Source organism: Arvicanthis niloticus, chromosome 12 (assembly GCF_011762505.2).
Source record: "Arvicanthis niloticus isolate mArvNil1 chromosome 12, mArvNil1.pat.X, whole genome shotgun sequence".
Lineage (NCBI taxonomy): Eukaryota > Metazoa > Chordata > Mammalia > Rodentia > Muridae > Arvicanthis > Arvicanthis niloticus.
In genome coordinates this window covers 11,238,498-11,260,226 of record NC_047669.1, presented here as the reverse complement: position 1 = coordinate 11,260,226, position 21,729 = coordinate 11,238,498, and the positions used below count along the sequence as shown (strand labels likewise).

Sequence of the window (21,729 nt, the reverse complement as noted above, 5' to 3'; positions counted from 1 at the left end):
ATAGATAGATAGATAGACATATATATATAGATAGAGAGTGATGTGTGTATGTATATATATATGTATTAAAATAATTTATATATTAAACATATATATATGTATGTTTTAAAAATAATTTATTTATTTTTATTTTATGTTCATGTTTTGCTGACATATATGTCTGTGTGAGGGTGTTGAATCCTCTGGAACTGGAGTCACAGACAATAACTGCCACGTGGATGCTGGGCATTGAACCTCGGTCCTCTGGTAAAGGACCATCTCCTGAACCATCTCTCCACTGCCCCCATATATATAAAGTGTAAGTCTTAAGTGAAAGTGGAACAAGGCAGAGCAAAAGGACATAGGTAATTTTAGTCTTCTTGGCCCACACCTTTCCTATATTGTATATGTACACTATGGGTTTTGGGCAATTATTTTTTTAATTCTCCCAATGTCACTGCTGTCATCCTCTTTTTACAAATGGGGAATCAGCATTGTAGAAATTGCCTAAATTGTGCAACTGGAGAAGATGAGGTGAAAGCTGGGTCAGGTTGAATCTGGGGTTCGTGCCCCTCCCCCTACAGACTGGCTCTCTGGAATATTCCTTCTCCGGAGTGGGAAAGCTCTGGGTATTCATACAAAGGCCTCAGCACATTGCTTCCCCATAATTCCCTCCTTTTTATTTTTTAGAAATGACTAATTATTTCACTCAGAAAGACCTCAAATATTACTCCAAACAGCTCACTTCCAAAGAATTGGCTATTTTCCTTATTTTTCATGTTGGGGGAAGAAACCTAACCAGTTATTTTTCTTTTCTGCTCCAATGCTTTACTAGAACAAAAAAATAATCATATTAAGATGTCAAAAATAAATTTTAAATGTGCAAATGTGGGATAAAGGCACCTCTTCTCTGAAAGCCTCCGAAGCCATTTAAATAGAACTCATGTGGGCTCTTCCTGTGAAGCCGGTGGCCGCAATTCAAATGAGGCTGTTAACAGGACTTTAATGAGAATGAGCTGGGGAGAAATATGGGATTGCAAAATCAGTTCACAAAGTTGAAACCAGGAGCACACTGGTGGGAAGTCTGCACCACAGTGTCCTGGACACTCAGGCTGAAGACCCCTGGGGACATCCTGGTTTTTTTCCAGTTGTTTCTTTTGTTCATGTAGACTCAAGAGCCCTTTTCAGTGCCTAACCCTGAGCCAGATACAGTGGGGAGACAGAGGGAATAAACAACTGTTCTGCTCAGGCTTTGTGTATAGTGAGCAAAGTTTATGCTCAAGAAACTTCTAGAGTTGATAATTCCAGGCAGGGCTTGGCATGGCAGTGGTTCCCTTTAAGCTCAGCACTTGGGAGGCAAAGGCCAGTAGACCTAGCCTACATAGCAAGTTCCAGGCCAGCTAAGGCTATGTAGTGAGACCCTGTCCCCCCCTAGTCTCCCGCAAAATAACATTATTCCAGGCAAAATAAATTTCAGACCTGAATGGTTGATATTACAGATGGGTACTGAGGTAAAATTTTACAGTGATAGAGCTTGCTATAACCTCAGGAACACTGGTAAAAAAAAAATCATTTTATAGAAAGGGGTCCCAGAGAGAGGATGAGACCATCCATTACTGTTAATAATCATGTTTATTTGTTAGATTTCATATTCTATACTTCATGTATATAAATTCTTATCTACAACATGACAATACTTGGGGGTAGGTATCTAAAGACAAAGAAGCCCAGGCCTGGAATTGAGAACTTTTGCCTACAGTTGTATACAGAGTTTCTCATAGAGGGAAAAGTCTCTGTGATGGAAAAGTCCAGCTTCCCTTTATTAGCTCTGGATTCACCTCCACAGACAACTTCACTTCACTGAGAATTCTCTTTAAGCACAAAACAGCTCTGAGCATGGCCACTAATTTATTTAATATTCATTTTCCTGAGGGTTGACTGTGAGCAAATCTGAGGACATCAAGAAAAAAAAGAAGCATAGGTTATCACCCCCACCCCCAGAATCTTAAAGTACATGGAGCGATAAACATATGGAAAAAAAAGTTACAATAAAATGTGGTGCTACAGAAATACAAACAACTGCTTCGAGAGACTGGGACAGGGTACACAGTTCTGGCTGACTGGAAAAAGGGGGCAACCTCTTGAGAGTCGTGAGCTGGCACCTAGGTCTTGAATACAACCGGGCTAGCAATCACAAGGCAGAAGCACACGCCAGGAAACGGTAGAGACATGTGCAAATCCTTCCTGCTCCCAAATTGTGGAAGAAAATGGCATATTGATTTAAGAGAGCCAAGTGACTGCATGAGGTGGCAGGGACAGAGATGAAGTTAGCTCAGAATGTCAGGAGACGTGTGTGCCCTGCCAGAGCATCTTACCTCAGTCTTGTACACGGTGCATCAGAAAGGGGATTTCAAGGCAAACAGAGCCTTGATTACGTTTACTTTCTAAAGGGATAGCATAAAGAAACATACAGACGATGATGTAGATGCTGCAAGGGGTCCAGCTAGAGGAGACAAGGGCTTGAGTCAGGGCATTATGGGTGGAGGGAGGGACAGGATGACTAAAATATTAACTTTCAGAGTTAAACTCCCAGCAGGCGATTGGCATGTGGCAATCAAAGGAAAGGCGAGTCTTAAAAGACTGCTTTTGAACTTCTTCACTGTAGTCCACGCAAACGCTCCTAATCAGGGCCAGACAGGAATTGCCAAGATTCAGTAACTGGGATGAAAGAATGGAAAAGAGAGCTGCCCTTTGAACAGGCTTTAAAATGCCAGCCGGAAGCACTGTCCTGGAGAGGAAGTTGACGTTTGGGAAGGCAGTGGTAACTAGCATTTGGGAGAGAAATAGAGGCTGGAGGCAAAGATTTGGAGCACATCGGGATTCAAAGTGTATCTAGGACGGAGAACCAGGCAGAAACTCAAAGTGGATTCTTGAAGAATCTCATACCATCAGAGGATGGACAGTGGGGGACCAGGAGAGATTTTTAAGGGCTATGAGTTTGTTGTTGTCTAGTGCTTGCACAGCAAGAACAAGTCCCTGGATTTGGTCCCCAGAACACTGAAAAAAAAAATGATGAAGCAGTTAACTTTTAAATGAAAACACTATTGTGGATGTGAGAATGAAGAAGATTGCAAAGAGGTAGTTGTGGAGTTCCCCGGGGACCACAGAGGGGTCACAGGAAGGCCTGCACTGGTGGATGGGTTATGTACATGGTGTTCTGAGCTGGGTGAATTAGATTAGAAGCAAAGGGAGACCACTCCTGCCTAATTCTTTACTAGTCTTAGATTTTTCTCAAATAGTTTTCTGAAATTGTTAATCCAGGAACAGTTTGTGGAGAACATACCGCTTGGCAGGGGAGAGAGCAATGAATCACTGTCTCTGTCTTCATGGCGGTTTTTTGTCTAATGTCAGGGAGAGACACAGCAAATTAAACAAACAAGTGTGAAAGTGCTTATCAGGGCACTCAACATTTAGGTGAGAAACTATTTTCGTTTTCAAATTGATATACATTAGAACGGAGAGTGAAAGGGTCAGGAGGGCCCAGGTAGCAAGGAATTGCTGGGTCTAGCTGGCAGGTTCTTTGTCTTGTTGTGCTTCAGGTAAGGTCTCACTCCATAGACCAGCCCGGTCCTTCGATAACAGCCGTCTTCCCATCTTGGTCTTCTAAAGATTGGAACTGCCAGCACGTGCCACTTCACTGGGCTGGGGAAAGGCTTCTAAGAAGGGGTTAAATGTGAACGTGAAGTACTGATGGGGTCTAAATAAGCAGAGGCATGGGTTATTGGGGTTCGGAGACCATTTCAGTTGGCCAGAACTTGTGCTATTAAACAACTGAGCTTGAAAGCAAGAAGCACTATTAGTAAGAGCCAAAATCAAGGGGCTGTCTCATAGCAGTAGAGCACTAGAACCGTGAGTGCTAGAAACCAAGCAGGAGCAACATGCGCTCCTAAGAACAGGGGCCAGAGGACTTTGAGAGCCTTCCCCACCCCCATTCTGACTCATCGTGGAACTGAGTTAGGTTTTAGTACTTCATTTCCCTTGGTCAAACCAAGACCATTTGAATGCACCTGCCTGCCATCTGTCCCCTTGGCCTGGCCCAGTGAAGGTGGCCATTGCGAGGGGCAGGGAGCACTTCCTAATTATACATACTTCTGTGGCCAAGGCGCCACGTGAAGGCTTTTGGCGGTCTCACTCAAATGAAGTGGGGGCCGGCTGACTGCTCCGCCACATGTGCAGGGTAGCTTGGCTAGTCCTCCCGGTGAACCCCTAGTTTGGTTTTGAGGTTGCAAATTTCAGATGTTGGTGGCTATTCTAAAAAAAAAAAAAGGCTGAAGAGCAGGAGGGTTGGTGAAGTGCAGTTCCACCAGAGAAGGCAGCTGTGACTTGACCCCAGCCCACTGTCCTCACTGTCTTGTATTCTGCCCATCTTAATTCCTCCCTCTTTATCCAAGTAGTTGGACTTGAGATACCTAGCAAGTGGTAGGTATCTACAAGGAGCATCACCATGCAACTGGAAGGGCCATTATAGTCACGTGCCTAAGGACTCCTGCTTTACCAGGCAGGGAGCCACCTTGTCTATCTGCAAGGGCACAAGAGCTTGGCTATCTCACCAGTCACACCTGCACGGTGGCCAACAAACCACAGAGCGCTGAGGTGTGTCATAACATTGTTGTTCCCAAGAACTATAACACAGCAGGCACAATATTCCAAAAAGAAATAAAGTTTTCTCCTATTGAGTTTTCTTGGCCTCCAGAACAGATGGTGATGGTGGTGGTGGTGTGGTACTTATGGTTATAGTGGTAGGGGTGGTAGTGGTGATAAGAGATGATGGGTGTGTGTGTCACTAATCATGCTGCATACTACAAAGTACTAAGTGCTCTTATAAACTCATTTCCTCTCAAAAGCATGTCTGAGATCCAAGTTATCATTTGAGTAGTTGTCAAAAGGTAACTAACACGTCTAGTGAAGTTAGCCAAGTACAGATTCATTAGTTAGAACTGAGCATAGGGCAAGTTCAGGGTTTTGCATTGTGGTCTCACCCTTACCAGCTGGGTGACCTCGGACAAACCATTTCACTCCTCTGAGCTTTAGCGTCTTCATATGTAAAACTGTGTTAATAATAACCATCTCAGAAGGTTATTGTAGGGGTTTGATGATTTCATGTAAATACAAGGGGACACTGTAAACTCTAAAGCATTATGCAAATATTAATTACTATCTATACAAGAATGGGCTGTCTGTAAGAATGAATGCCAACGTTGAGAGGCAGTGTGTTCTGTGCCTGAAAGAGCATTCAATTTTGAATCAGAACACAGAGGTTCTATTTTGGTCCTGCATGTCAGGTGGCAGAGGAGAGTGACTTTCAACAGGCAAACACAACCAGAGGTGCACTTGCCAGCACAAAACAACTGCCACCATCCACCTGTCACCTTGTCACCTTGTCACCTGTGATAGGCTGAATGATAGCCTCAGAGATGCTCACAACCTAATCCCCAGGGCTGTGAATGCCTGCTATCTTCCTGCCCAGATAGGATTAAACTGAGAGTTCAGAGGTGGAAACTCATCCTAGATCATCTGGGGGGAACACATAAACACTGGGATGTTTATGTGGTGGGGTGCAGGGAGAATTGGTTTTGATAACAATGTAGAGAGCTTCGAGTGTTGGACTTTAAAGACTGAGAAAGGCTCAAATCAAAGAAGAGAAGCTCAAGAGACAGGGAAAAGATTTCATCTCTAGCCGCTGGAAGAAGCCCTTCCTGGTAATGATTTGACTTAAGCACAGACAATTTAGTTAAGACTTCAGCAGCTTCCAGAACCTTAAGAACATAATTTGTGTTCTTTTAAACCACACGGACTACGTACTTCCTCGTAGCAGTAATCAGAAACCCACACAGCAGCCCCTTCTCATGGCCCTCAGTTCCAAGCACCCTGGCTCTGGTTTTCTTCTGACCCACATCTAGTTACTGAACACACTGAAGGGGGTGTGCACTCTCTCCCCACATGCTCCCTCCTTTGGCAGGCTGATCTTGCTGGCTCTGCAGGGTGCCCACATTACTAGGATTTTTAACTGAACGGATTCTTCTGTTCGCGCCTCCAGTTGCTCAAGCACTTTGTGGTGTATTCAGGCTGAGGAAATGAGACTTTATGCCTCTGGATGAGTTATTGAAACTCCCAGGCTCTTTATTTTCTCATCTGTCATTTGGAGATAAACTGTTGTTTCTATGCTTACCTCACAGGGCAGAGCCTTAGTAAAAATGACAGCAAGGAAAGCTATGTGACCTGTACAATTCTGCTTAAGTGTGGACCACTGCAATCATCATTATCAATATTGCCTTCATATTAAAGTATTTATTTTTAAGTGTGTGTGTGTGCGTGTGTGTGTGCATACACATGTGTGAGTATGTGTGTGTGTGTGTACGTGGTGTGCATGTGTATGCATGTGTGTGTGTGTGAGTGAGTGTGGATGCCCTTGGAAGACAAAGGGCGTCAGATCTCCTGCGTTTGGAGGTATAGGTGGTTGTGAGTTACTCAACGTGAGTAATGGGAACCAAGCTTAGGTCCACTGCAAAAGCATCCCCAGCTCTGAATCACTGGAGCTAGTCCCCCAGCCTCACGCATGTGCTTACACACTCCAGCCCTGCTTATGCACAAAGAACCTTCCAGCTTCCTCTCTTCCAACACACATGTGACAATTAGCAAACCCTCTGATTCTGAACAAGTGAAAATACTTTCTAAGGATACTTTCCAGGTGAACACTGGATTTTAGACACCTGGATTGTCCTTGAGCTCCAACATTAATAAAATATGGACCACCACCCCCAAATATATAAAACTTATGCTGTCAGGAAAGCAAAAACAAAAACCAGTTGAATTTTTAATGCTGCCCACTTGAAAGCTATAAAGCAGAGCAGTCTTCACTCGTGGAAAAAAAAAAAAAAAAACAGAAACGACACAGATTGATGAACAAGTTTATTTGAAACAAAGCCTTAAAATTATTTTTTGGTCACAAGATTGCTAAGAGCCTAGTTCCTGCAAGCCTGAACTTGTCATATCTCACTCCTGAAAACGGATACTTCATCAGGTTGAGATTCTTCCCCACATATTTAAACCAGAATTTATCTAAAACTCAACTCCTGCCCTTAGAATGGCCCATGTATTTTGATTTCACTGATTGGAAAAACAACTACGTTGTAGGTTTGATCAAAGGAATCGAGAAAGGGCTGCTGAGGAGGGTGCTGAGAACATAACATTTATCAATCACTTAGTTAAAAAGTTTTTAAAACAGCAGAGACAGACCACCTAGAGGGCTGGTCCAGCCTTTAGAAGTTTATTGCTCTTGCCAAGAACCTGAGTTTGGTTGTGCCTTACCTGACTTTATAGAAAACTTTTAGTTGATTTTCTTTTTTGCCTAAAGAAGGAAAAAAAAAAGGGGGTGTTATTTGTCTTAGAATCCTCTGGGTTCTAAAATTAAAGTATTCAACAATCAATTGGTCTTGACTCTGCTCTTCAAAACTATACCTAAAGCTCTTGATGTTCTTACAAACCGAGGTAAGCACAATAGAAGAGTGAGGCCATCTTTACTCAGATTTGGCACATCTGGGGCACCTTTCCCAGTGAGACTCCTGGCTTTCCTTGGAGGTGAAATTCCCCCTGTGACTCTTTGCCTAGGTTTCTTTTGTGGTAGCCAACATTAGCTGAGACTCCTGAGGAGAAACTTTGCTAATACCTTCCCCAGCTTAATGCAAGAAGGGAAACAAAGTTAGCCTTTGCATCAATGAATCAAGGTAGTGGAGGTCAGGACCTTGCTTACCTGTTCCGCGCTGTGCCATCCCAGGAGGTGATGTCCTAGGTCTGCATTTCTCATTGCAAGGCATTAGGTTGATGGGCTTGATTGAAAGCCTTGGATACATGTGGTTGGTAAAGCGGAACTGTAAATGTCTTTGGTCATTTAATTGTCTTTGGTCATCTAAAATCTATGCTCCCATGTACTAATAGTGAGAAGCCTTGCGTTTCTTTGGTGACCCTGAGAGATACAGTGAGGTTGTGATAATATTCATGTTTACCAAGTAGGTAGCGCTAGAGATAGGAAAGCAGGTAGCTGGGCACAAAGGGCGAAACTAGAGTGGGTCACGGGGAAAGAGAAAGGATAAAGAAGAGAAGCTAAGTTTTCTCTGATGCTTCATGATTATGTAGTTGAGAACCAGGGTTGAGAAAACAAGAGATTTGGACTTTGCGTCCAGGCGACTGATGTTCCTTGTACTTACGAGAGCAGTTGAGCCTACCTCTGTCATTTCCCTGCTTGTGCAGGTGCCCTACAACATTGTCAGAAAAACTCCATGCTGTCAGGGTAATTCAAACTGTGCAGGTTTCTTTTCTTAGCCTTCTTGCCAGATACTAGACAGAAGCATCTTAAGGGGCACAGATCCACAGTGCAGGGTATAGTTCATCTTAACATGGATGGCATAGCATCCAGAGTCTGTGGCTTGTTCGATCTTTATGGGTCAGGAACACAGGGAGTTTAAGCCAGAGCCACCACGGCTGGCCTTTCACCTTCAAGCCCAGCTCCTGCAGTCCTATGTTTGTCAGCTAGAGACCCTGTGTGCAAAAGGTCGAACCACCTCTTAAAACACCAGCTGGTGACAAAGGGTTCAACACATAATCCTGGAGATGACATTTTACACCTTAACCATTACAGGGACATTCCTAGGACAATGTGGATCATTGTACAATGAAGTGATCATCACTTTCTGTAGAGGCCTCACAGACTGTACTATTAGCTTTAATTTAAGGTATTATTATTATTGTTATTATTATTAGACAAGGTCTTGGGGTGAGACAAAACTCACTATGTAGCCAAGGCTGCCTCAACTCAGTTACAATCCCTGTGTCTACATCCTGGCAACAAATCTTGGTCTTCTTTTGTAGATGAGGAAAATAATGTGGCAGACACTTTTGTTAAGGGCTCTACCTAATAGATGACAGAGCCAGGATGCAATGTCACTAACAAAGAGAAGAAGGAAGGGTTATGGCTGGACACTGACATGCCCTGCCATGTGTCTGTGATGTTGTAACCAGAAGTAGTAATGGCAGGGGATGGGGGTGGGGAGGGGAGTCCTGTGGTTCTGCTGAGGAACAAAACATCCTAGAATAAAGTAGCTTAAGCTGTCGGCTTGAACACTAAGGGGCTACCCTGGGCATTTCTGGCTCACATAGCTCAAGTGATCACAGTGTTGAGAAACGGTAGATTTGGCGATGGGGTACTGGAAGCTGGGAGTGGGGGTACTGGGCAGGCATGAGTGGCTTCGTAGCATGGAGTCTCAGCATGAGTGCATTGCTTATTTGGTGGCTCTGAGCTACATTGAAAATGTTCTAGAGGACAAGAAAGAAATGGCAACCACTTTCATGTCATACCTTCAGAAACCACACAAGGTCACTTACATTTACTGAACTCTCGGGGAATTACCACTATGCTCAAACTCACTCAAAAGAGACCAAAGCTCCTGCTTTTCAACTGGAGAAGCACAACTTTCTAGACAAACAGGTGGTGTGGGAGAAATGGGCTGCAGCCATCTTCAGAAAAACAATCTGCTATACAGAGGAGGGTCTGGAGGCGTCAGATGAGGATTTGGGTTGAAACCTTGTGAAATGACCCCAGTTTTTTTTTTTTTTATCAAAGATGTTAATTTTCTATTGCTGGACTTTCTTGGACCCGCAAGCCACCAAATAATGACCCAGAGACTTATTATCGAAGAGTCTCATATTGACAGAGGAGATCTCTTGTGAGGCGAAGCTGAAACAAACCTCAGCATCTTTCTCCCATTTAACAAAGGGACACAGTAAAGTGGATGGGGGAGGCATATTAGAGACTCGTTTAAACTCCCACCTGAGCAGGTCTGTCAGCTTTGTGTGTCTGGAAACTAGCAGAAAGATCTGGTCCTGAGTTGTGAAGTGGCATTTTATCAATCTGACTTCTGTAAAACAATGTAAAGCGTGGGTTCCCTACACAGCTTCGTTATCTTGATCTACCCTTGTGCTCCCTGTTTCACCCCTGCCGCACGCCCCACCTCATGAGAGCTATAAATTCTTCAAATAAATCCAAAACCTCTTTCCACCTAACCATCCTTTAGTAGGGCTATTTTTTAAATAACAGAAACAAGACATAGCGACTTATGTCACAAGGAGTGACATAACCTGTCAACTCAGGTTACTTTTTACTTTGTTTTGATGTTTCTTACCTTGCGCCAAGTACCACACTGTCTTCTGGTACAAAGAGATGTCAGGGGACCAGGGGCTACCTCTGCTGCCAGAGGAGGGTAGTGAGTGAGATCAGGTTGGGGGTGAACCGTGGCCTGAAAACACAATCCAAGACCCAGGTATCTGGATGCGAGAAATGCTGAGTAAGCAGAGGCCGTGTTTGAGTCTGAGTCTGCTGTCTATCTGAACTGGCTTCAAATTATTTGGCTGTTAGAGCTCTGGAATCACTGCATGACCAAGTGAACACACACACACACACACACACACACACACACACACACACACACGCTTGCCACATGGTGGGCGCTCAGAAAAGCATGCTGTTCTTATTATTACAGGTGAATTAATATTTTTAGCTTATTTTGCTTTATTTTATTTACTAGTGGACTCAAGTAGAAGATATCCCCTCCAAGTTTCTCTCTACTTGGAACTATCTGAGTGGGCCACTGTGTCTAGCTTATTGGCTATCAACATTAGCTATTGCATGAAGAATGGCCCCCGGCGTAAAATCCTCTTTAATTGTTGTAACAGCTCTGTGATGGCGGCAGTGTACTCAGGTTCCCCACCTCACACTCCCAACATTAATATTCACGGTAGTCAAATGGTTCAACCAGTGGCTCGTAGCAGGAAGTGGCAACATGGACGTTTTGAGCACAGTCACACACCAAAGCCACCCCTGTGACCCTGCCGTGCTATTTTTAAATTGCCAAGTGACCTTGTATGAGCCTTCTGTGCCCAGTCCTTTATTCTGGGTTTTAATTTCTCTGCTTGCAAGCTCGGAGGACTGAATTAAATTATGTGTAAGGTCCCCTGTGGGTCTCAAGGTCTCTGATGAAAAGCATGTGTTCCAGCCTGGTTTCTGCTTGCTGTCCAGCTCGTTGCACAGTTTGGATTCAGAAGGGCCTGGGTTCTGACCCCATTCGAAAAGCACAGGCCTGGCTTTAGTTGCCACTGGTGCCTCTGACTGCTAGCGGGACAGAACTCTCCTGGGGACCTGGGTGTAATCTGGGTGTAACTCCTGCTGACCTGAATTTCTCCTCTGACCTCGGGCTTGTGGTTATCTGAACCTTATTAACCAGCTTAGAAATTGTTACTATATCTCTCTGCTTCCTTTCCTTACTCTAGTTCTATGCCTCTAACAACAGAGAACAGGGCCTGGGTGGCAGGCAATCTGTATGATCTTGTCTTTGTGCTGACCCTCTGTGTGATGTCTCCATGTGAGGGCAAGTCACCTCAAAACTGGTCATTGTGAAGAAGGGCTATCTTGGCCCAAGGGTGTATGGAGCCATGTGGCCTTTTGAGGGGGACTTTCGAGGTCACATATGACTAAGATAAGAACATCATCAGATTTCTTGTCATGCTTGGGAAATCCTTTTCAGGCCCAGGGACGGTCCTGTTCAAATGCTGTTTCAAATGGTCTTCTGTAAAGTCCTACAGGAAGTCGGTGACCCAGCAATGCTAGATGCAGCCTTTGCTCCATGGCCTTAGCACTGGTTCTCCTCAGTCATAGTCTCTCTTCCAGGCCTTAACTTGTTGTCTGGCTTTACCTTGCAGAATTCAAACAGATCCACTGACTCTGCTGAGAAAGAAAAGATCTACAGATGTGGGCCTGAGGGGCAGCTCTGGTCCTGCCTCTCCATCTTTGCACCCACTTTGAGAAACTTTGTTTCCTAAAGAAAAATGCATGTTGATTATTATTATTATAAGGCATAAGAAGGTTAAATGCTTTTTTGATTCATGCCCATTTTATTTACCAGTTTAAGAAGTGAGATGATATGCACTCAGATGTATATGTTTGAGCATGGGATTGGAGTGTATCTGAGATTCTGTTTTTAAGAATATGAAATCATAAACACCCTGATTTTTTTTCCTTTTCTCATTCTATCCTGGGGGGGGGGGGCAGGCCCCAGAAGTTGACAGGTTCCCAAGAGAAGATAAGAAGTCGCGGAGAGAGAAGTGAGTCGGGCACAGTGATCGGTGGTCAGGGAGTCTTGCAGCTCTGACTGACCAGAAATCAAGTTGCTTCTTTCTTTATACAGATTTCACAGAACAAAGATGGGCCCATGATTTTCCAGGCGTTAGAGATTATGTGTTCGATTTTTCATTCCGTGCCCAGGGTTAAAGGCACACAATTAGGAAGAGTAAACAGAACGAATTTTGTTATTATTGTCAGCCCCATAACTCCAAGAATCTAAAGAGTGTCTCTACCAAAGCAAACACATTTATTCCATGACAGCCTGCTTTTAGGCTGGCAGTATTTAAGTTTTAGAGTATTCCAGATAAATAGAAACTATCCGAACCAGTCCTTTTATGAATAGCAAATACTAATACCCAACTCCCTTTACTTAGAGTGCTATTACTTATAGTCTTATTTACTGAGTTTTATTCCTCCAGGGGTGTACCCTGTATGAGCCCCTATCTCTAAACAACATTTTCAGAGATACTCTAAGTATATTATTGTAAAAAGAAACCTTTGATCTATTAGCAATTTTCCTGGTCAATTGGAGTTTGTCAACTATTTTTAAGTTTACCCTGTTTCAATTATACTGTTTTAGTTTGCTTAGGGGTGGCTAACCCACAGAAGATTCCTGGAGTCATGACCCATGAAGAAATTTCTAGCATCTTTGTGCTTATCACAATCTCCAGTGCATAAAGAAGACCTTAAAATAGGGCCAAATAAAGTTATTTCCCTAAAAGCAGAAGGGATCATAAGTTTAGGACTTTCCTAAAATGACTCAGGTATAATTTTCTCAGGAAAAAACATAAAATGAATCATAATGCAGAAAGTCCCCCCCAAGAATGCGACACACAGAGACCTAAACCCAAAAGTGAGAGACAGAGCACTAGGGATTGCAACATGCAGCTCAGCTTTGCTGGAACTCTGTCCAGCAGCGCTGGCTTCATGACTTTGACTTTCTCTGTTTCCAGTGGATCCCGCTGTGTACTTCCCTTCTTTTGTTTTAAATGTTTATCTCCACTAGTTACTTAACACTGAAAATTTTCCTCTTTATTTTTTAAATTATCTAAATTACAATATTTTAGGGAGACCGTTAAATGAAGTAGAGACCTTTAACATAAGAATATTATTAGGAGACATAAAATAAATATCTAAATCGAAAATTCCCCAAGTCTTGATATTGTAATTAAAAAAAAATTTTTTTTCTTGTAGTTTTAATCTGCTCAGTGCACTTTCTTTGGAGGAATTAAAATGTTAAAAATATTGTGTATTGATTCAGAGTGAGTCTCTTTAAAACTAGTGGTTTTATGGTATTCCAGAAATCTTATGGTATTCCAGAAGATGGGACTCAGTGCTTTGAGGTGACAGCATGTGTTTGTGAGGTAGGGGAACTTTATCATGTAGACTGTTGTTTGCTCGGTCTGTGAGTGAGGTTAATCCTAATACTTGGTCAACCTTAAAAATGAGTGTACACATAGTTTGTATTTTTTTTCTTCTATTGAAAATGGATTTTTTTTCATACAAAATATTGTGATTACACTTTGTCTTCTCCTACTCTTTCCAGCTCCTGCCCACATCCCATCCCATCCTGATCCATCTTCTTTCTGTCTCCCCGTGTCATAAGGGAATATGATATGATATGATATGATATGATATCACAGAAATAAGTCAGAATAGGACAATACAAACAAACAGAAGGAAAGAGTCCAAGAAAAGTTATAAGACCCACTCATTTGTATGCTCACATTCCATAAAAATGCAAAACCAGAATCCATGATGTATATGCAAAGGACCTGTAGATCCTTTATTATAAATGTAAAAAATAAAAAAGATAAAATTTAAAAGAAGTAAAATAAAATTTTAAAAAGGCCCTGACATGACACTCTGAGACAGGAGTCTCCCCTGATGCTGTTCAGCTCACTGACTGTTGGCATCGGCTGCTGGGCACGCAGCCTACCCTTAAGAGTAGTTTATTTCTCCAGTGAGACTCCTTTGGAAAAAACAAATTTTTATTTGAAAGTGGGTATCAGTGGGAGATGGTTTCTAGGTTATGGATGGGGGCATGTGTCCATTTCTCCTTTCAGCACTTGAACCCCATTGTGTGCCCACTTTGAAGGCCCTTTTCATGCTACCTCAGTCTCTGTGAGTTCACGTGTGGATCCATCTTGTTGATTTAGACGGCCTTGTTTCTTTCTGGTCCTTCATCCCCTTTGGCTCTTACACTGGCTCTGCCTCATCTTCCATGGGTTTCTCTGACTCTGAGGAGGAAATCCAGTTCAGCACTGAGTACTCCAAAGTCTCTCATTCTCTGAAGAATGTCTGGCTGTGGGTCCCTGTATTTGTTCCCATTTGCTGAAGTAGGAAGGTTCTCTGCTGATGGCTGAGCAAGGCACTGATCACATCTATTCTGGTTTCATTTTAACAGTGAAAGGGAAGACCTTTCCTTCTGACCCATGTACCACTTTCAGAATGTGTTCAGACTCCAACGCTGCCAATAGTCCCAGAGGTAAAAAAGAGGTCAAGAGTAACAGCCTGGGGACAGCAATTGCAGAAATCCTCCCAAGGCTCCAGGAAAACACAGAAAAGATGAATCCAGCCCTACAGACAGTGGCTGAAAACCTTACCTTGGGTTTAATCATAGCTAGGTTCCCTACTTATTTCAAAGGGTTATGTCTCTTTTCTCACATGTCAAAACAGGAAATTAAATGCTCTGTAGAAGAAAAATCAAGTCTCCGTTTGAAAAGCAACTTTGGTATCATTTAGCACTTATTTATTTGATGCAGTTGGAAACTGAGTGTCAGAGATGGGCACTTGTCCACTGTCATGTCTACAACCTGGTATGTCCCTTCCGCCCCCAGTATTCAAGTTCTGGTTTCTCTTCTAGATGGTTTCCAAGGTTCTTTCAAGTTCAAGAGCTTTTTGCTCTCAAGATGGCCTCCCTCCCAACTGCAGCTATGGACTCATTCTTTCATTGGTCACTAGAGGTTCCCTTCGATACTCTTGATGGCATACTGTATATAGCTTCTTGATTCTATGTAGTTTGTCAACCTCACATAAACCTGGACAAATGTGTACTGCCAGGCTCATGGAGGGCATGCTGTATTATGTGTGTGGCCATCCAGGGCCAAGTCAGGCAATATCTTTAGAAAGCTATTGGGTAAGGACAAGATCAAGTTGGCAAGTTGACACTATAACCTTGAAGAAACCCTATTCTCTACTAAGCTTCTGTTTTCTTATATTTAGAACAAGTTTGTTGAACTAGCTGATCCCTAAGGCACTGTTCAGCCATGGTGTTTTATTGCAGTGTGTTTCCTAATCTTTCTATTCCTGGGGAAATCTTAGTTAGAACCTAGGGGGAGTTCTTTACCACAGGAAACTCAGGAATGCTTGTAAGCTCTGGGATTACAAAACAAATTCAAGAATATTTTATGATCCTGTGCTTTTTCCTTCTGTTTTCTAAGCCTGACATCAAATGTTCACAGCCAAACTGTATCTTAATTCTTATTGGTAGATACACAGATAGGGGAAGCAGGGCTGATCCCTGCTTTATAACCCAGCTGTGCTTTATCAGAAGGTTACTACCTTTGCCAGTCTTGGCAGGAGGCGTAATTAGAGCCTCAGTTTCCTAGAATTAGATCCTACTAGCTGAGTGTTTATCTGCTAGGGGGCTCAGACATTTACATAAGTAAATTAAAATATATGGCATTTCACAGCCAGGACCAGTTTCTTAGAAGGGAAAGAGAAAGCCTGCTTGGAATATTATGAAAGTGTTCATAGAGAGGGGGGAATATCATGAACGAGAGTGGAGAAAAGAACGCCCATGTGAGGACTAGTGAACAGGTGTTTTCCTGGCTGGGCACAGTGCCTTGAAGAGGTTATATTGCAGAAGACTCATTATATGTAAATGTTATGTTTTCCTAGCTAGTGTATAAGTTTTGCTTATAGAAATATTCATTCAAATTATCTTCGGTTCCTTATTAGGACTGACGCAAAAGGCTTCTCTCAAAACTGATTGATGAATAAATGGGTTATATTAGAGGCATTTCCTTCCAAACTATCAGTACGTTGGGTTGATACAACCTTATCACATACTCCTGGGAGGCATGTTGAACATGACACTTCTTTTGTTGACTGTCACAGACATGAAATGCTGTCCCTTGGCTCTGAAACTGTAGATAGGTTATCTCTCACCCGGGGAAAGATGTGCTGTGATCATCAGCTTCTAATAGTTAAAATGTGACTTGTACGTGACATGAACATGCTGTTGAATTCAGTAACGGATACAGAAAAGTAAGTATATCAACCTCAGCTCTTTGTAATGGCCCATGAGACCATTCCTACAGATAACAAAACAAAGAAATCCCAGGAATTGCTCCTGAGTATCCCCTGGGGAAAAAAAAAAAACCATGCTAACAACTGTTAGCTACTCTTCTCATTGTTGCAATAAAAACACCCAACAAAAACAACATAAGGAAAGAAGGGTTGATTTTGGCTCACAGTTTGGAGGAGCAGTCTATCCTGGTGGGGAAGCTGTGGATGGAGGAGTATGAAGGAGCTGGTCCCATTCGTAATCAGGAAGCAGGAAGAGGAATGTCAGAATCAGTTTGCTTTCTTGTTTTGTTTAGTCTGGGATCTCGGAGCATGAAATGGTGCTACCCACAATGAAGATTCACCATCACTCGCTCAGCTCAATTAGTCTAATCCAGATTCTTTCTCCTAGGCTTGGCTGGAGGCTTGTCACCTAGGTGATCTTACATCCTGTCAGGTTGACAATCGACGTCAACCATCACAACAAAGATGTATCCAGACTGTGACAGTAAAGATGCAAAGGAATCTACATTTTTGTGTCTATCTGGATTCTGGTTATAGATAACATGCCAATACTTACAAATAGTCATAGAACCAAATAGAGATACACAAATGAATAAAGTGAGGGAATCTAAATAACATAGGTTGTATCATAGGGTACAGGTATGGTGATTCCAGCACCCAAGAAGACGAAAGGAAGATTGCTGCCAGTTTGAGGCTACATTAGGCTACACAGTGAATTTGATGTTAGTCTGGCCCACATACCAAGACTTTGGTTGTGTTATAACACTACACAACCACAGATAGTAGCATTGGGGGAGACTACGTAGAGGATACATGAGATTACCCTCTGTTTCCACTTCTATCTGCACTAAGGCTATAGTTCTAATGATACATTTTTCTCTAAGAGAGGGAGCTCAGCTAAGTTCACTACTGCACTTTTGCAGGAAATAAGGACACCAATTCTCTTTCAGAAGACAGTGTAACAAGAAATACTTTCCAAATGCGTTCAGCTAGGCCACCATTACCATGTTACAAAAATCAGATAGTCAATACAAATAACGAGAAATTCTGAAAATAATACAATTGAATCCAAAGACTCACATACTCGGAGCAGGGGAGATGGCTCTGAGAGTGTGAGCATCTGCTCTTGAAGCATGTGGACCTGAGTCTAAAGCCCTAGCACTTGTGACATAGCCCCACCAGACATGGCTGTATCAGACTGCCATTAGCACTGGGAGGTGGAGACTGGGAGCTCACTGGCCGGTCTGTCTGGATAGGAAAGGTGAGATTAGGGTTCCGTAAGAGATTCTATCTCAAGGGAGTCAGGTGAGGAGCAATAGAGAAAAATACTGACACCCACTTCCAGCCTCCACATGTGCACGCATAGGCATGAATACCTGTGAATCCTGCACATGCACACACACGCACAGAATCAGTCAGTCAATCAATCAATCAATCAATCAATCAATCAGGTAAACACTAAAATTTATGAACCATGACCAAGTGGAACTTATCCTAAGTGTGCAAAAAGGTGGTTAGATATTCACATACCAATTCATGTAACAACATAGTGACAAGTCAAAGAGCAAACAGCACACAAGCATATTAATAACGCAAAAAAGGTATTTGACAAAAATCCAATATCCATTCATGATCATATATGGCCATGGTAGATACTTGGCATCATCTCTTTGTCAAAACCCATAGAACACACAGCTCCTACAGTGAACATAAACTGTATGCTTTGCGTGATAATACTGTGTCATTCATTGTAGAGTCACTGACTATAATGTTCTTCTGGGGTATGGGACATCAATAGTGGGGTTACTTGTGCATGTGTAGGGGCAGTGTTCTTCTTTCTAAGACTGCTGTAAAAAATAAAGCTCACAGCAACAACAAAATCAAGTAACATAAAAAGCAGGGAGACTTGTAAGCAGTGGCTCTGTGTTCTCCTGGAACCCCCGTGGCTCTCTGGAACCCTACTGGGGAGAGCTCCTTTCTCAACAAGGATTTCATAATGACCCTAGCACAGTACACTAGTTGTTTCCCTCACGCTCCTTCAATCATGAATGTGGATGGAGTTTTCCAGAGGCAACATGACATGTGATATTGCAACAGAGGGCATGTGGCAGCAGCTAGGGCAGTTCAGTTGTCCCCGGTTAGGCAAGACGTTAGAGAGACTTTGAAAAAAAAGAAAAAAAAAAAAGTTAAACAGTAATTGTTTGCTCCCTGTGTCAGTTTTGGTGAGGAAAGTAACTGGAAAGTCAGTTTCGTTTGTTTGTTTGTTTGTTTGTTTGTTTGTTTGTTTGTTTTAAAATATGCTGGTTTAGCATGTATTTTATTATTATTTTGAATAAGAGATAATAAGCATATTCTTAATTTTTTTTTAAAACAAGGAATGTGATGGGCTTGCTCCTCTGTGAAAATTAATACACAAGAGTTACAAAGGTGCCAGTGTGGATTATCACTTCTGAATGAGTGTTGAGGAATCTCAGAGGACATGAACCCTGCTCACAAAAGAAAGCAGAGGCTCCTCCTTAGGGGGAGGGATACTTGACAGAAGGTCTAGACCTGGAAAGTTTGTCAGGGATGAAGAAGACACTGAGAAAAGCACACAGACTCTATGCAAGTCCACTGAGCGGCAAAATGAAGCCAGAGGCACAGAAAATGGAAGCAGGAGCTGTCAGATAGGATGAGTCAAAAGTATGTGTATAAGTGTGTGTATAAGTGTGTGTGTGTGTGTGTGTGTGTGTGTGTGTGAATGTGTGTGTGTAAGGTGTGTGTGTGTAAGGTCAATGTGGGACTAGGAGATTCAAGTTCAGTTAAATATAAAAGGTTGTTCTGTTGCTACATTGTTCTTCTAAATCAGGTTTATGTAGCTATAAATTATCTTGATAACTCCTCCCATTTTATCATCTAATTTAGTGAGTTTTGACAAATGCATGTAGTTGTTTAGACAGTATTACAGTCAAAGCATAGATTAGTTTCATGAAAAGAAAAATTATTTTTGGTCCTTTATAGTCAACACCAAGGCTATCCCAAGAGCCTGGTAGCCAATGCTGTATCTTTTTTCTTTTTAAGAATGCCATATAAGTGAAAGAAGTTATAGAATTCGCTTTTTAGAATTGTTTCCTTGACTTATAATCCATTGAAAATTCATATTAATAGTTTTTTAATTGCTAAAGAGTTTATTAAATTTTGTAGTCATTTCTACTAATCTATGGATGTGTGTGTGTGTTGAGTTGTTTCCAGTGTTAGGTGATCATAATGTTTTGTTTTGTTTGTTTTGTTTTGTTGAGACAGGGTTTCTCTGCATAGCCCTGGATGTCCTGGAACTCATTCTGTAGATCAGGCTGGCTTTGAAATCAGAGAGATTCTATTACCTCTGCCTGCTGGGTGCTGGTATTAAAGGCATGCACCAACACCACCAAGTTCATGAATACAATTTTATGTACATTGCTTTACGGGCATTTATGTGAGCATGGATTAGGAAGTGGCTTTACTAGAGGAAAGATGGTAAATTTGGTCGGGGAAGACATGGATAGTGTTAGCTTAAGCCGTGTGCCTGCTCGTGTTATAATCTGCATGTAGGTGATTTAATGACTGTCCCTGCAGGATTCCGAAAATCAATTCTTTTCAAGTCAATTTTACTTATAAGGGACATTAAGTTAGCAACTGATATCAACTTGCCAGCTGAAGCACCAGAGACTTTCTTCAGAAGGCAGAAACCCAGCAGCAAAAATAAACAAGCAAACAGGAGCAGCTCAAGAGAAATCCTTGGTCTTTTTCTCCATGAATCACCATGGTTGTCAATCAGGAAGATTATAGCTGATGCAGCACAACATCCAGAGCCAAAGGTTTCATCACCAAACATTTTCACCACCAAAGAGCTCAAGAATAAACCATTCTCTAGAGGCTGCTAAATGCATTTTAAATGAACTGTTGTCCAAGTAACAAGTCATCATACAAAGGAAAAATTTTTCTCTGGTGGGAGTTCTGTCTATAGGTGGGAGAATGACAATCTGGAAGGAACTTCTAAGAGTTGAATCCCATGTAGTAACATATGTATTATTCAAAGAGAATAAAACTTGCCCCGATGTCATCTAAAATAAATGGGTTTTCTGGGAACATGGAAGATGACAAGTGTGATAGAGTCACATGAGTATGTAGACCTGTTATTCTCAGAGCATGTTCTGAGGACCATCTTGCCATCCTATTGACTATGAATGCCAGGAGCCTTGCCCTGAGAGATCATTCTCTGGGCAGAGTCTAGCAAACACTCTGTTTCTAACTCTTCTAGGTTCTTGGGCTGTGGGGAGCAACTAAAAGTTTAAAATTTTAATTTATTATTTCTAATTAAAGTACCTATAGACCACTCTACCACTTTCTATCCTCAAAACTGGAAAATTTTGAGGTATATTTGAGCCAATAGAATAATCGACTCTTTGAAATAAAGGAAGCTAGAAATATAGTTCATCCCGTTCTCAAACAAATCCCTGCCAAAGTTATTCTTTTCCTACCCCTCATAGCTTAAGTATTTCCAATATTCTACAATGTCTGAATTACTTTCTGAGATTCCGTTCAAATCTCATTTTCTCTCTGAAGCCCTTAATCAGAGACTTTTAAAAAGCCCTTCCTCTGCCCCTGTATGCCATCTCCACCTCTGCTGGAGCATTTGTCCACGCACACTGTTACTTACTCTTGCTGCTTCCTCTGCTGCTCCATGCTTGCTTAAGATCAATAATTCTGCTGTCTTCATTCCTTGTAACTTCATTTCTTTAAACAGTGCCTAGCTTGTACCAAGTACCCAATAAACACTTTTTAGCCGACTGTGACTCACTAGCTCCTGAAGCAGCCTGTTCCATTTGTCATTTATAAACTGTTCTAACAGTCTTCTCCTCCTCCTCCTCCTCCTCCTCCTCCTCCTCCTCCTCCTCCTCCTCCTCCTCCTCCTCCTCCTCTCCCTCTTCCCCTTCTCCCTTCTTCCTCTTCTCTTCTTCGTCCCCTCCTCTTCTTTCTCTTTTCTTGCTTCTCCCTTCCCTCCTCCTCCTTCTCCTCCTTTTCCTCCTATCTCTCTCTCTCTCTCTCTCTCTCTCTCTCTCTCTCTCTCTCTCTCTCTCTCTCTCTCTCTCTCTCTCTCCAGGCTGGTCTTGAACTCACAATGTAGATAAGTATAAATATAAACACTGGAACCTACAAATTCCATCTCTTAAGTGCTGGGATGTCAG

General features: G+C 42.3%; 1 long non-coding RNA gene across 1 annotated transcript; it reads right to left on the bottom strand.

The window, feature by feature from the left end:
• Positions 1 to 1,669: 1,669 nt before the first annotated feature.
• LOC143444022 (uncharacterized) lies at positions 1,670 to 21,348 on the bottom strand. Its single transcript, XR_013113503.1, has 3 exons — positions 21,201 to 21,348; positions 7,348 to 7,387; positions 1,670 to 4,290 (listed from the first exon to the last, which is right to left on the bottom strand). It is a non-coding gene; the product is annotated as an uncharacterized LOC143444022 (long non-coding RNA).
• Positions 21,349 to 21,729: the final 381 nt, after the last annotated feature.